The following is a 17,219-nucleotide window of genomic DNA, read 5'->3' on the forward strand; positions in this document are numbered from 1 at the left end:
TTAATTTATTACATGGATTTTAGGAATTCAGTCTCTTTTATCTGTATCTTCAACTGCTTCTCTTCCCACTAGTCAATGTGTGCTGCTTCTGTTAATAAAATAGCAGCCACAGTTTTTCCCCATTGAGGATAATGTTTGCCATAGGCTTGTGGTTAGATGGCTTCAACTACATTGAGGAAAGTTCCTTCAATTTCCATTTTGCTTAGAGTTTTCATCATAAACGGGTGCTGAATTTTGTCAAATGCTTTCTCTACATGTATTGATATGACCATACGGTTTTTATCTTTTCTTTTTATTGATATGATGAATTATGTTGATTGACTTGCGAATGTTAAACCATCCTTGCATCCCTGGGATGAATTCTACTTGGTCGTGGTATATGATCTTTTTGATGAGTTGTTGAATTCTGTTTGCTAATATTTTGTTGAGGATCTTTGCATGTGTGTTCTTCTGGGATATCAGCCTGTAATATTCGTTTTTTGTGTGTGGTGTCTCTGTTTGTTTTTTGTACTAGGGTGATGTGTGCCTCATAGAAGCACAGAAACACTGTTTGGGAGTGTTTATGTTTCTTCAATTTCCTGGAAAAGCTTGAAAAGAACTAGCAATAGGTCCTCTTTTACTGCTTGGAAGAATTTGATAGTGAATCCATCAGGGCCCGGGCTTTTGTTTTGGGGAAGACTTTTGATTACTGTTTCAATTTCCTTGATAGTAGTAGGTCTATTCAGGTATTCTAAATCTTGGCTCAGTTTTGGGAGGTTATAGGAATCCAGGAATTTATCCATTTCTTCTAGGTTCTCTTGTTTTGTGGCATACAGACTTTCAAAGCAATCTCTGATGATCTTTTGAATTTCTTTGGTTTCTATTGTGATGTTCACTTTTCTATTCCTGATTCGTTTTTTCAGGGTTTCCTCTCTCTCTTTCCTTGAGAGTCTTGCTAGTGGTTTATCAATATTGTTTATTTTCTCAAGAACAAATTCTTTGTTTTATTGATCAGGGACAAGACAAGGTTGCCCACACTCACCACTTCTGTTCAATATAGTACTGAGAGTACTTGCAATAGCGGTTTGGTAAGAAAAAGATATTAAGGGCATCCAGATAGGAAAGGAAGAAATCAAGCTCTCATTATTTGCTGATGGCATAATACTATATTTAGAGAACCCTAAAGCTTCTACCTAGAAGCTCCTAGAAAAAATAGATATGTATCTTAAAGTCACAGGCTATAAAATCAATATCCAAAAGTCCATGGCTTTCCTATATGCAAATAATGATAAGCAAGTGACATGAAAAAAGCAATCCATTCACAATCATGTCTCAGAAAATCAAGTATCCCGAAATCAGCTGAACTAAGGAGGTAAAGGGCCTGTACACAGAAAACTACAAAATGTTACTTCAAGAAATAAATGAGGACATGAGGAAATGGAAGCACATCCCCTGCTCATGGACTGGGAGAATTAACATTGTCAAATGGCAATACTACCCAAAGCATTATACAGATTTAACGCGATCCCTATGGGGATACCCATGGCATTCTTCAAAGAAGCGGAGCAAGCAATCCTGAAATTCATATGGAACAACAAACGCCCACAAATAGCTAAAGCAATTCTTGGGGGGAAAATGATGGGAGGCATCACATTCCTCAATCTCAAACTTTACAACAAAGCAGTAATTAAAATAACATGGTATTGGAACAAAGACAAATCCAAAGACAAATGGAATAGGGTTGAATATCCTTACACACACGCTCAAATATATGATCATCTAATATTTGACAAGGGAGCAATAAATATAAAGTGAAGCAAAGAAAGTCTCTTTAACAAATGGTGCTGGCAAAACTTGACAGATATATGCAAACAAAGTAGGCTCAGACCTCTACCTAACACCATGCACAAAAGTTAGATCAAAACGGATTAAAGACCTCAACATCAGACCAGAATCTATAAGGTACATTGAAGAAATTGTCAGCAAAACCCTCCACAACATTGAAGCTAAAGGTATCTTCAAAGATGAAATGCCACTGACCAAGCAAGTAGAAACAGAGATAAACAAATGGGACTATCTTAAACTAAGACGTTTTATGACTTCCAAAGAAACAGTGACCAAAATTTAAAGACAGTCTACAGAATGGGAAATGATATTCACCCAATACCTTTCTGATAAGGGGTTAACATCAAGGATATACAAGGCACTAGTTGAACTCTACAAGAAGAAAACATCCAATCCCATCAAAAAATGGGCATTTCATTAAATGAACAGAAACTTTCTTAAAGAAGAAATCCAAATAGCCAAAAGGCACATGAAAAAATGCTCTTCATCACTAACCATCAGAGAGACGCAGTTCAAAACAGCAATAAGATATCATCTCACACCACAGAGAGTGGCACACATGCAAAAGAACAAAAGCAACCGGTGTTGACATGGTTGTGGGGAGGAGGGGACGCTCCACTGCTGGTGCGAATGCCAATAGCCTTTTTAGAAAACAATATGGACGTTCCTCAAAAAACTAGAAATTGTGCTCCCATTTGACCCAGCAATACCAGTTCTGGGACAGTATTCCAGAAATGCAAAAAAGTATAGTAGAAATGACAACTGCACTTGTATGTTTATTGCAGCACTATTTGCAATAGCCAGAATCTGGAAAAAATCCCGAGTGCCTGAGAATAGATGACTGGTTAAAGAAACTTTGGTGCATATACACAATGGGATACTATGCAGCTGTTAGAAAAGATGAAATCATGAAATTTCGAGAGTATCGTGCTAAGTGAAATGAGCCAGAGAGGGAGGGACAGACATAGAATGACTGCACTCATTTGTGGAATACAAAGTAACAGTATGGGAGACTAGCACCCAGGGAAAATAGAGATAAGGGCCAGGAGGATCGCTCCACACTTGAAAGCTGGCCTCACACTCTGGGGGTAAAGGCAGCTGGGATGGAGAAGAGACCACTAGATGAATGATGCTTGGAGGACTCGCTGGAGATGGGAGATGCGTGCTGAAAGTAGGCAATAGACCAAATGATGATGACCACTTAATACCTGTATTGCAAGCCATAACACCCAAAAGGAAAGAGAGAGTAAAAGGGAATGTGTCTGCCACAGAGGCAGGGGGTGGGGGACGGTGTGGGGTTGGCAGGAGGGTTACTGGGAACATTGGTGGTAGAGAATGGACACTAGTAGAGGGATGGGTACTCGATCATCATATATCTGAAACATAATCACGAAAGTTTGTAAGTCTGTAACTGTCTCTCATGGTGATTCATTAAAAAATAAAAAAAATTAAAAAATAGCAGCCACATATATATAAATTATGATTATTTTCTAGTCAAGTTTGAAGAATAAGGGGATATGCTCATATGTTTCTTTGATAATAAAAAATAGCATCACTAGAATATTCCCAGGGGTTTAGTCTCATATCCTATTGGCCAAAATTAAATTGAATGGTCATAACTTAACAGCAGGAAAATAATGATCCCCTGATTCCTAATTAGTACTAGATTTGCCTTTCATTTAAATTGCTGCTGTATAGCACTGTTCACAATAGCCAAAATCTGAAAACAAACCAGATGCCCTAGAACAGATGACTTGGTTAAAGAAACTTTGGTACATCTACACAATGGAATACTATGCAGCTGTTAGGAGAGATGAAGTCATGAAATTTGCTTATAAATGGATAGACATGAAGAGTATCATGCTAAGTAAAATGAGTCAGAAAGAGAGGGACAGACATAGAAGGACTGCACTCATTTGTGGAGTATAGAATAACATCACATGAAGCTGACACCCAAGGACAGTAGATACAAGGGCCAGGAGCATTGCCACATAGCTGGAAGTCTGCTTCATGAACAGAGGGGAGAAGGCAGATGAAATAGAGAAGGGATCACTAAGAAAATGAGGGCTGGAGGAATAACTCAGGATGGGAGATGTGTGTCGGAAGTAGATAATGGACCAAACATGATGACCTCTCAATGTCTGTGTTGCAAGACATAATGCCATGAGGCATTATGGAGGCAGTGGGAGGGTGGGAAAGGGAGGGTATACCTGGGATATTGGTGGTGGGGAATGTGCACTGGTGGAGGGATGGGTGTTTGATCATTGTGTGATTGTAACCCAAACATGAAAGCTTGTAACTATATCACAGTGATTAAATAAAATTTTAAAAAATTGCCGCTTTCTAATTCACTTTTTTAAACCAAACTTTCCTCTGAATAGCTTTGGAGACATTTATTCTGCATTTTCTACCTGGGCAGCATTGTTTTTGAATAATTCTCCTCTCCTATTATATTTACTGGCACTTCATTAAGCAAAAATTTGATTTTCTCTTCTTTTTCTAATCTCTTTAAGGTCAGTCCCATTATATGTCTTTGCTAGGGCTGATAAATACTCAAATTTTATATATTTGCAAATTTCAATAGAGTTCTACATGTTTTCATTTCTAGGTCATAAATATAATACTAAGTAAAGTCAAATAAAATGTATCATATTGACCTTTGAGTCATCATAATGAAAATATTTCTCACCAGCTGCAAACAAGTTAATTTTTCCATTTTTTCCACCTCTCTCAACCAAAGTCATTGCATAGAGTTCAAACAATCAGAACTAAAAGGAAGTTCCAGCATCATGTACCCTAATACACTCTGTATTGCAGTTCAGACAACTAAAATGAAGAAAGTCAAAAGGACTCATCTGCATTTGAGGCAGGCTAAAAATATTAGTCTCCTTCAACTTGGTGTTTCCTCCACTAGGCTGTGGCGTGGGTGGTTTCTGCATAAAAGATATGTTAGTTATTAGAAATATGGGGCTAGTGAAGCAAGAGCCATGGAGATAGGGAGTGTGGACAAAAACACAGCTGGGCATCAGGAAGAAAGCTCAGGGAGAGTTCAAGCAATCTTAGGCACAACGTTGGATCTGGTAGGACAGGCAACAGCAGTGAGTGAGCCCTTGGGAGCCAGGCAGGTGGCAGTCATGATTCTGGGAGATGTGTCCATATGTTGCAGAATCTCTGCCAGACAACTATGTTTGGGCGAGACTCCAGTTCCTGCCGGGGAGAATTGACAGGTGCCAGGTGGGGTCCAGACCCTAGACAGATGTACTATATAGTTAATAGCAAGATTCTGGTCATAGGAAGGAGTTATCTCCCTCAGAAAAATCTGGTTGCAAACCAAGCTAGGAGTTAACAGCCAGAGAAAACACCACGTTATGACATTGGCTATAAGTGCACCCAGGGCCCACCTTAAATAAAATTCCAACATTTTGTGCTGAGGGTCAGCGAAGAATATATTACATCTAATATTTTATATAATTGCATTTTAGGCACTTTGGCATGCTTCACAATACTGTTAATAGTAGGGCTTCATGCATAATAAATTCCCGCATTACACCCTCCATCCAAATTCTCACTTCCCTCCACCATTTATGTAGTGCTCTGCCCCACCCATATTTTTAAGGCATAAAGAAAACCAGATACAGTTAAAATTTCATGTCAGAGAGGCCTAGGGTCAGAGTACAATGCAAGATCTCCATCAGCTCTGAATTAAGATGGGAGCTAGATTTGTAATACTTGCAAAATTAGTTAAATAGGGAACATAATCTGTATTTGCTAGAATCAAATTTATACTTAATGTCTGAACACAATCTGTAGTTGCTAGAATTAAATTTATACTTTATCTCTGAACTAAAATTATATTGAGGCGGGGGAATTTTAATTTAATAATATCATAGAAAAAGTTTATCTGGCAGCTTTATAGAAAGGCATCTCAGTAGTAGGTGGTGTTCATGAATTTATTATCTACACTATATTTATAGATTTTTATGTTTTAATATAGTTATGTTTTGGTTTCTGTTAATTTTAGATCTTCACTAGCAGCATTTCAGTTCTCTAAGACTGAAAAAATAGAGACAACACAGAAAGAGCTATAAGGGTAGTACATATATTAGAAGAATATATCAATTGGAGATGGAGAGAATGCATGGTGATCAGGATTCTGCACAGTCAATACAAGTGGGTCATTAAGGTGACCAAGACCACCAGACCATAAAAACTTGGTGTAATCATTTCATCCATCTTAATGACCAAATCCAACCAACTGCACAATGATACAATCAATTTCTCAGTAACTATCCATTATGATGGCAGAAAACAAAACAAAACATATTGGCAGTGTTGGTCAGTTTTGCAAAGCTACACAGACAAGTTTGCCAAATATATGCTGGCTCCTCAGTTTTATGCCTTTTTTGTGGTCCCAATGCATTGCTTCCATTTTGATTACAATTACTTGACTTCCCAAGTTTTTCTCATGGGCTTACTCCTGGCTATTAGTTTCTGTTTAATTTTTTCAATTTATCTTTTTAATCACAGAAAGCAATGAATACTTTCTTTTTTTAAGCCATCATTTATTTTATATCCTTACCTATTTGTTATGTCTTATTAGAAAACCTGTTTGTATTTTGTGTTTCAGATTTTTAAGCTCACTGAATACAAGCCTTTTAATTTGCCTTCTCTTTGAAAGGATAAACTAAATCAGAATGCTGGTGTAAGTTGTATTCTGTATATAAGCAAAAATATATGCATATTATTTTAAGAACACTGATTCAAGTATGTGTTTAATTTTTCTTTCACCTGTGACCTGATTATATGAGATTTTAAAATTATTTTATACACTTTAGTTTTCCAAGTTTGGGTCTACATGTCATCAAACAGAAGATAAATATTTGGTAACTAAACATTTTTAAATAATTTTAATGGGTATGCATACAGGAGAAAAAAGAAGAGTTACTTTCTTCTTTCCTTCTTTCCTATAGTGTTTGTTTTCTCAATAAAAAATTATGAGAATTTACTAAATTCTTTGATACGTGTAGGTACAGAAAATACTTTTGTGAAAACATTTATTTCATGGGGAAAAAGTTGACTATTGAGAAGTTTTACATTAAAAATACACATAATTCAAATTAAAAATAATTACCCTGACATGCCAGGAATTTCAGAAAACTATCAAGTATTGAGCTATTATTGTAACATGTGTATGTTGCAAGCATGCATGCATGTGAGTACATGTGTGCAGTTGGATGTTATTTTTCTTGGGCATTATCTGTTAAATAGCAAGAGATGGGTTGCTCACTGCGATAACTGGATTACAATAATTGTACGCATGCACCTCAGGCTATGCTACAGGAACAGATGGTAGTTGAGGTCAGGTGAGGTCATGTCTAGCCACTTGGAATAGGGACTGATTATAAGGATAAATGGTGGATAGGTGATGGTACAGTAAGGGTGTGTTGGGTCAGTGTAGGCAATCACTATTGAGGTCACTTGAGATCAGAGACAATGGTTCAGGTAATGCAGTCAGACAAGTTGGTGGACTCTCTATATGTACAAAAGTATTTCTGACAGGCACTATCCATGATCATGACATAGTTCCTGAAGTAGTTTTAACAAATTCTGTGGTCCCAAGAGATCATTCAGTCTCAAGGTCTTAGACTTCTGTGGGCATCTCTTCTAGGTAATAAACACCAGATAGCATAGATGACTTAAAGCTTATCTTCATGAGCCTACCTCATGAGACGACAGCTGGAATAGAGAAGGGATCACTAAGAAAATGATGGTTGGAGGAATTGGTCGGGGTGGGAGATGTGTGCCAAAAGTAGATAAAGGACTAAACATGACAACCTCTCAGTATCTATATTGCAAACCATAATGCCCAAAAGTAGAGAGAGGGTATGGGGAATATTGTCTGCCATGTAGGCAGGGGGAAGGTGGGAAAGGGGGGGTATACCAGAGATATTGGTGGTGGGGAATGTGCACTAACGGAGTGATGGGTGTTTGATCATTGTGCGATTGTAGCTCAGACATGAAAGCTTGTAACTATATCTCACAGTGAATCAATAAATTTTTAAAAAAAATTTAAAAAAGCTTATCTTCATGTATAAATTTCTCCTTATTCTTAATTTAAGCTATCCAGACTTGCCAAAAGTGCTGAAAGATATGACATGCTGAAGAAGGAGAAATAGTGGACAGGTGAGGATGCAGTAAGGATGTAGAGGGTTGTCCTAGACAGTCTCTACTGGGTGCACTTGAGGCCAGAGACAATGTTCCAGGCAAGGCAGTCATACAGGTTGGTGTCTTTTCACTCTTTGTAAATAGAGGAATTGAAAGAAATTCATCTCTTGAAGGGTATACTGATTGAGATTAAGGGTCTTTATACTTTTCTCCATATGCAATGTCTCCCCAATTTTTAGGGATAATCCGGACTCCACAAAACTTTGTGGTAGAGAAGTCAAAAGGGGATAATATGTAACTTTTATTCATTTGCATCCACCACAACCCCGTCCCAGTGTTAAAGTTAGAACATAGAACCTCATGTGTGCAAGGGATGTGTTCTACCACTGAGCCACCTTCTTGGTCAGAAGAACTAAATTTCATCCATTTGTGTCAAAGTAATCTGCACCAGTTAAAAATTGGCTTCCTTACTAAGAGTTAAGAACTGAGAGTAGAGGATTTCACCATGCTCATACTCCTCTCATTGTAGATTTTGTGAATGTATCATTGCTAGAGGAATAAAAGGCAATGTGATAAGGAATGTGGCATAGTAAGACATTTTTCATTGTGTTCTTAGTTTCTGACAAGAAGTACTTAAGTACTTAGAATTTCTTGAGTAAAAGAACAGTCTTTTGTTGTTTAAAAGAAGCTCCTTTTTATTATGCAGGGTTTATGAAATAATTTTCTATTGGATGAGGACTATTCACTAAAAATGGTGTTCACCAAGAAGTTACACCAAGTGTCTAGAGGGTGAGAATTCATAGTTCTATTCCATCCCTCAAAGTATAGGGAGTGGAATAGGGACTAGAGAAAATCCAATATCTAGGTACCATTCCTCTCTTCAACATGGAGGTTCAGAAAACTTCAGGATCGGTGAACAGATCTACAAATATCTCAAAAACTTCAAGATGGAGGTTCAGAGAACTTCAGGATTGGTGAACAGACATACATGCTGGGAGAGTTGCACACTCAAAGAGGGCAGTAAATTTGCTATCTGACCACACTTCTTTGCCAGATGCATCTCTTCCATTAGAGAATTTTGCTTTCTTTTAAAATAACTCACTTAACACAAGTAAAGAATCTCCCTGAGTTCTGTGATTCATTCTAACCCATTACTGAATCTAAGGAGAGTAATATAAACTCCCAGTTTATAACTGACTGATCAAAGTTACTGATGCTCCAATATTTGCAACCAATTCTAAAGACAGAGAAAAGTCTTGTTGACTTGTGCCCTTAACCTATATGGTATCAGATAAGTTTAAGTAGTTAATGTGATAATTGAGCTAATCTGCTTGACACACCAAGTTAGTATCAGAAAAAATACCATATGGGGTATTGAAAGCCATTGTAAATTTAATCAGTTCATTGTTGTTTTTTAAGAATGGTACTCATAATATTTGGTAGGGAGGTGTTCCATGACTCTTTTAAGAATGAAAGTTGGAAAAGTTACATCTACCAATTAGTGGATTTAAAAGAATATGCAACTTAAGGAAATTTTATGGTAACTCTAATCAGTTTAGTACATACATATTCCTAATCATTTTTCTTAGAATTAAGCTCTATTTCTATCTCACTTCAGCATGCCAAAATATCAGAAGAAAATACTATTCTTTATAATTTATAAGAGGACAAAATTAGAGGTTGCTTGATTGGCACTTAGAACTCAAAAGAAAAAGAGCACTTTTCCTACTGTAAACCTACCTATCACCATTTTGATATGACAACTTTTGAAGATAGGGCTGGATTCTTAAGGAAAGCAAGGACACTATCTGTAGTAGCTATGATTTATTCATGTTGTAACATAAAGCCTGAAAAATGTCATAAGCAGAGAAAATTTTCATTTTTCTCACTTAACAGGAATGAAGGTAGATAGAACAAGACTGTGAAGCATTCAGAGATGTTTTTTGGGACCTAAAACTTTCGTGTTTATGCTTTACTTTTTGCTTTTGTCTCAGTGATTACAAAATGAAAGTTAAAATCACTCCCTTACTTCAGGATGGGGGAATGAGTGAATTAAGTGAAGAAAGAGTAAAAGAAATAAAAAAGCCAGTTGTTCTTTTAAAAAATGTCAGATTAAGTCTCTACAGAAATTTCTGCCCATGTCTCATTGTCCACATAATCATAGTCACATATATTGATTGTGGCCCCTCAAAATTCAGATACTGCAACCTATTTATTGCTAAGGTGTTTTGAAGAGGTAGAAACTTTGCTTAGAAGATAGTTCAGGATGACAGAACCTTTATTTTTTAAATCGAGTCACAGTGAGATGCAGTTACAAATTTTTCATGTTTGAGTTTCAGTCATACAATGTTAGAACACCCATCCCTCCATTGGTGTGCATTTTTCACCACCAATGTCCCCAGTATCTCCCTCCCCTCCCCCCGTCTCTCTGGCAGACAACTTTCCCCGTACTCTCCCTCTACATTTGGGCATTATGGTTTGCAATATAGATACTGAGAGACTATATCACGTTTTGTCCTTTATCTACTTTCAGCACACATCTACCATCCCTAACAAACCCTCCAATCATCATTGACTAGTGATCCCTTCTCTATTCCAGCTGCCTTCTCCCCCACCTTATGAAGCAGGCTTCTAACTATGGAGGAATATTCCTAGCCCTTGGATGACAGAAACTTTATGAATCAAATTGGAGTTCTGACTGGAGGGCCAAGAAAGTTTTTTGCCCTTCTGTCCTGTGGAGTGTAGCTAGAAATTGCTGCCTATGAACTAAAAAGTGGGTCTTCATCATACAAGGAATGTGCCAGGTCTTTAATCTTAGAAATTTCAACCTACAGAACTGTGAGAAAAAGGTCTTGAAAGGACTCAGACACATGAAGTGTCCTTGCTGTATCTGTTCTGGGGTCATTAGTGTTTGGGCTCAGCATAATGTATAGCACTGTCGTCCCGTTGTTCATTGATTTGCTCAAGCAGGCACCAGTAACGTCTCTATTGTGAGACTTTTTACTGTTTTTGGCATATCGAATATGCCACAGGTAGCTTGTCAGGCTCTTTGGTGTGGGCGGGATACTCTCGGTAGCTTGCTGGACTCTCCAAGGACAGAGGAATTGAACCCAGGTCAGCCATGTGCAAGGCAAACACCCTACCCGCTGTGCTATGGCTCCAGCCTGGCATAATGTATACTTAATAAAACCACAGATCTGAAGCACAGATTAAAAGAAAATAGATGCTATGCTACAGCTAGCCATGACACTTTCACTAATTGTAATATAAATATCAATCACCTACAAAACAAAACCATGATTTCTTAGAGATTAACCGTAAAGTTCTTGAGTTCAAATACTATTCTATAACATCTATTCTAGATAAGAGCAAACCTACTTATCTTCCTTTTTGTTCCCTTTTCTCTAGTCTTTCCAAGTTTTCTTCTGAAAGCAAATCTCTTTCCTACATTTACTTTCTCATTCTAGACCATTTTGTTCTCGTTTTTCTCATTCTCACCCTTTAGTATTTTCTCTCATAGCAATAGTAACTTTTAGTATCAATGTACACTTTTCTTTATGACTTATTTATGTGGTAACAGAATGCTTTTTTAAATTTTCTGCTGAATAAGACACCACTGCTGAAGTTAATGGCTTAGAACAATGGTCAGCACATTTTTTTTTTTTTGCTTTTTGGGTCACACCCAGCGATGCTCAGGGGTTACTCCTGGCTCTGCACTCAGGAATTACTCCTGGCGGTGCTTGGGGGATCATATGGGATGCCGGGGATCGAACCCGGGTCGGCCGCGTGCAAGGCAAACGCCCTACCCGTTGTGCTATTGCTCCGGCCCCAGCACATTTTTTTCTCTATAGAATATACCATAAAATTCCTTGACATATTCAATATTTTTTCATTAAATTCCTAACTTTCTACCCCATGCCTCTTCCTATTAAATTCCTAATGTTTATACTTTAAAGTTAACCTAGATGTCAGTTGTCTTCATTTTACTACTGTGTATAACACAGGTCCCTTTTCTCTGGTCTTGAATAGAAGTTTTGTGTTCTTGAGGACTCAACTCAGAATTTCTTCATGTTTGGGCTTCCATATTTCATCCAATCCCACATCCTATATTAATCACATTTTAATTTTTTTTTTGGTATTTTATGGAGTTCTTCCATCTGCATCCTTCCTGACCTAGGAGAAACTCCCTCCCCAGGCCTACCTAATTCCTGGAGCTAGCGAAGAATTCTATTTCAAGTCTACCTGTTATATGTATTTAACAACTATGTGCAGTCAGTTCTCTCCCCATTATCTTTTGTAGTGAGCTCTTAGAAATTATGACTGCCCTTATCAAGTATATATATGTAGGCCTCTTTATTCATTTCTACTCTCTCATTCCTCAAACTCCACCCAAATTTTGCTACTGTTGGGTTTCTTCATCCTGAACTCTTTTTACTCTTCTCTTTGATTTTTTTCTTCTTTTACTCTCAGCTTTGGTGTCTTCTAGTACCATAAATTACCTTTGCAACGGCAATTGAAGTTTGAGTTTTAAAAATCCTTGTTGCAGTGTTGTGATTTATAATACTATTAATGATAGTCTCATGCATAATTCATTTCACCATCATACTCATGAGGAGGCATTCTGCTTCTACCAAAGTCTCAAAGACCCATCATATTCTACCCTACCCCCCACCTAAGCTCAGTTCTATGTACCAATTCTCGAGTTATGTTGCCTTTGGTCATTTGTTGCTCTCTTACTTGTGTGTCTTTAAACATTACACATGAAAGAGATGGTTATGTTATCTAACCCCTGACTTCACTCATCATGATATCTTCTAGTTCTATCCATGTAGCAGCAAATTGCATGATTTTATCCTTTCTTATAGCTGCATACACACACACATGTATCTTGATCCATTCATCCAATAGCTAGACATTTGGATTATTTCTACATCTTGGCTAGTTTAAGTGCTACAATGATCATAGGTGTGCAAATGTTCTTTTGAATTAATGTTTTTGGGTTTGGGAGGTAGATGCCAAGTAGTGGTATTGGCTGGATCATATGAGATTTCTATTCTTACTATTTTTGAGAAATATCTATATTGCTTTCCATAAAGGTTGAACCTTACAACATTCTCACCAAGAGTGAATGAAGGTTTCATTCTCAACTGAACCTCACCAATACTGGCCATTTCCAAACTTTTTAACATATTATTTTCCCTCATATGAGATGATATGTCATGGTTGTTTTGAATTACCTTAACCATAAATGATGGCAAACACTTTTTCACATGCCTGTTGGCCATCTGTGTGTCTTCTTTAGGGAAGTGTCCATCAGTTCTCCCCATTTGTGGATGGCATTGCTAGGAAATAACCCATTGTTTTTAGCTTTATCACACCTGAGTAAAAACAAATCCTAGGTATTTTTAAAAGAAATTTTAATAGCATATATTTCCGCTTTTTGTTCTAGTTCTTCTCTATTTCTGGAAACCAATTTCTGTGTTATTTGTTATTTCATAGCAATCACCACCTAATTTTGTGACTGAAAATATCACTGATCCCGTATTATTCACAACTCTTTAGGTCGAATAACACAGCTAGTCATTCTCCTGCTCTTTTAGTGGAATTGATATTATTTGAGTGCCAACATTCAACTATATGTTGGGAGACACCTTTAGGAGCTAGTATATCCAAAATGGTCCTTGAAGGATATCCTCTACTTGTTAGTCTCAAACTTAATAGTCTAGATTGAACTTATTTCTAACATGGCATCTGGCTTCTAAAAGTGAACATTCGAAAGACAATCCTCAATATGTAAATATTTACCAATTATCTGCTTGAGTCATGCTTGCTAACATCTCTTTGGCCAAACCATAAGCTAGTTCATATTTTATGTGGGAAGGAACCACTCAGGGCTGAATACCATGAGTTATGAGTCATATGTGGGGACCAGTGTACTCTCTACCATACTTCTATGCCCATTTTTTTTCACTAACCAGCGTAAGATAATATTGATAACAATATTTAAGAATGGATCTTCCTCACGCCTCAGTAGTGTGTGTCTTGTTGACCATTCCTGGTGATACTTGGCCTAGTTTCCACACCTGACAGTACTTAGGTCTGAAAATGCTATGGTGCTCAGAAGCTAGCAGGATAACACCTAGTGTTTAGGGAATATTTGGCCTATACTTGGGTTAGGTATATATAGTTGATGTGCAATACTGGAGTCAAATTGGAGTCTTCACATCTCCCTGTCCCTATCATTTTTCACTTTCCAACTAAGTATGTTTGGATCCTAGAGACACTTACTTTACTTTACCTAGAATGTAAGTTACCATTAAATGGCAAAGCGCAGCCATTAAATTTTATCTATTTGAAACCCTATCATTATCAGAAAAGTCTATGTGACTAATTCCATTTGAGATTACAAAATGTGATATTAAAAAGTTTTCATTATAATAACTATTTCTTTTTCATTTTCCTACAGAGACTTCCTTGGTTACATTGACATTCTGAGAAGAGATAGTCCTCAGCAATTATTTATGTACTACTTGTGGCAGTCTGTTCTTGCTTATTTCTATCCATTGGCTAATTTTGTGAACTTGAATATTTCTGAATAGTTTTTTTTTAACTACAGAAACAACTTGCTTACACCTAGAATTGTAAAGATTCTGCAATTAAGGTAATCTCCATGACTCTGCATTATAGAGATAAAAGGGAGTATCAGGCTACCACCTGGCTTCTAAAATCTATATGTTTGGGGATATCTTTGTGCTTTAAGAACAGATAAAGACAAACTGCTACTCGCTCTATTGTGAGATTGAAAAGCTGCAGGGCTTCTGTTCATCAAACCACTAAATCAACATGTCATTCTGAGTTGGGCCTCTCCTGAATATAATTACTATACACTACGACATTAACCTGGGCTTCCATCATCCATTTATGATGCATTGCTGCTTCTGTGTCCTGGATTCATTTAAATAAATCCTGCCTTGCTCCTCTGTAGGATTTTTAAAGTAAGTTCCACTGATATCATTCATGAAAAGTATTTAAGGTGTCATTTTAAAATGAGAATCCTTGAGCTTTGTCGCAGATCTACTACAGCAGAGTTTCTCTGCTTTGAGTCTGGAAATCTGTGTATTTGACAAATGTCCATGTTTTCTCCCTGTACTTTAAAGGTCAAGCATCACTTCTGCAAAGGGAAAGGCAAAAGAAAACTTTTTTTTATAAAAGGCTATGGGACTCAGCCTGAGTTAAGTAATATTCATATTTGACTTCTGAGATGGGAGGAAGATTGGTAAAATTCAGAACTGAATTTTGTCTCTGAGACCTCCTCATTGCTGTTTCATCTCCTTTCCCTCGCATTCTTCAGCAGTAATTGCCTTTTGTCAAGATCCCATTGGATCATGCATTGGACCTCACAAAATCCTATGCTTTAATAATAGCATAATTTCCTTTTCCCATTTTGCAAGTGAGAGTGTTGAGAATCAGTATCACTGTATCACTGTCATCCCATTGCTCATCGGTTTTCTTGAGTGGGCACCAGTAACATCTCCATTGTGAGTCTTGTTACTTTTTTTGGCATATCTAATATGCCACAGGGAGCTTGCCAGGCTCTGCCATGTGGGTGAGATACTCTCTGTAGCTTGTCGGGCTCTCCTAGAGGAACTAAGGTGTAGAACCCACGTCGTCAAACCCGGGTCAGCCGCGTGCAAGGCAAATGCACTACCCGCTATGCTATCGCTCTAGCCCAGATATTTGTCCAGACCAGGGGTTAACAGAGGTAGAATTAGGATGTCAGCTCATATCTTATTTCAAGTTACCTGCCTGAGAAAATTATTCACATCATGTTGTTAGAGTCATTATGCCTTCAGATTATTGAATGTACCGACATTTGCTTTCTATTCATAGGTTTACAGAAGCTTCTACAATGGGACTCATCAAAAACACTAGTCTTACTCTTTAATCAACAATACAGTTTCCTTTTTTGTGGATATGTATATCAATCATTTGCATCAAAGAATGAACAGCCAATTTTCTTTCCAGCTCAGCCACTTGTAGGATGCATGCTATTAGACAAAATGTAACCTCTTTGGTTATGTAACAGACCAGCTATCTTCTATGAAAAAATTAGTAGCAAAGGTCTTATTATAGAAGTTCTTCATAAATGCTTCACTAGAATGAAGTTAGTCTGGTAAAAGACTCCATTCACGAGTACTGAATACCCCACATATATATAATTTGGTGACTGTTTGGACTTCAGCACATAGAAGAGTTTGTGGTACATCAGTACTCACAAAACGCTAACTGAATAGAGCAAACTACATTTTCCCTTCATGGCTCTGATGAAAATTTCAGAGGCCAGGATAGCTAAGCATCCCATAGGGATGTCCCCAAGCCTGCCAGGAATGATTCCTGAGCACAGAGCAGGAGTGAGTCCTGAGCACAGCCAGCTGTGGCCCAAACCCCCAAGTTTTTAAAAAATTGAGATTTTATAAAGTTTATTGGATTCTGTTTAAGGAAGAGGGCATGCCTGGTCAAAGGAAAACAAGACCACGAGTAGATCTATTTATCACAACAGTTAACACAAGAGGCATCATATAGAAACAACCCAAATGTCCAAAGAAAAATGAAGGGATAAATAAGTTCTGATACACAAACACAAAGGAATACTATGCAGCTATAAGAAAAAACAAAATCTTGTGGCTTGCCAGAACTGAATTGCATCATGAATTAAGTCATGGAGGACAAATACTGGATAATCTCACTCTTTGGTAGAAAGACAAAATAAAAAATTAGAGAACAGAATTAAATTAAAACAAATCCTTGGCCTTTTATTGTAAAACTGAAATTACCAAATATTGAGTGGGAAAATCTCAGAAGGGAAAAAGAGGCAGAATAGAAGTGACATTAGGACAGTGATGAAAAGTTTTGAGTTCTTTAGTGGTGGTAAAGAATGGTAACGCTACAGAAAAACCACAAATATTAATGCAATTGTAAACATGTTATCACAACTACATTTTAAGGTCAAACATGGGCTAGGGCAAAAATTGATGGATAAGAAATATTACCATAATTATTCTCTAGTCTTTCCTTCAATACCCCTTAAATCTCCTCTCTCATTGGAGTCTATGTTTCTACTCAGAAAATGAAAGAGTAGAAAGGATTTTTCCCTACAGAATGAACCATTGAGCTGTGGTTCTGTTGCTTTGGATGAGCTAATACATCAGGGTTTTCATGGAATGGGTGCA

Source organism: Sorex araneus, chromosome 2, assembly GCF_027595985.1.
Source record: "Sorex araneus isolate mSorAra2 chromosome 2, mSorAra2.pri, whole genome shotgun sequence".
NCBI lineage: Eukaryota > Metazoa > Chordata > Mammalia > Eulipotyphla > Soricidae > Sorex > Sorex araneus.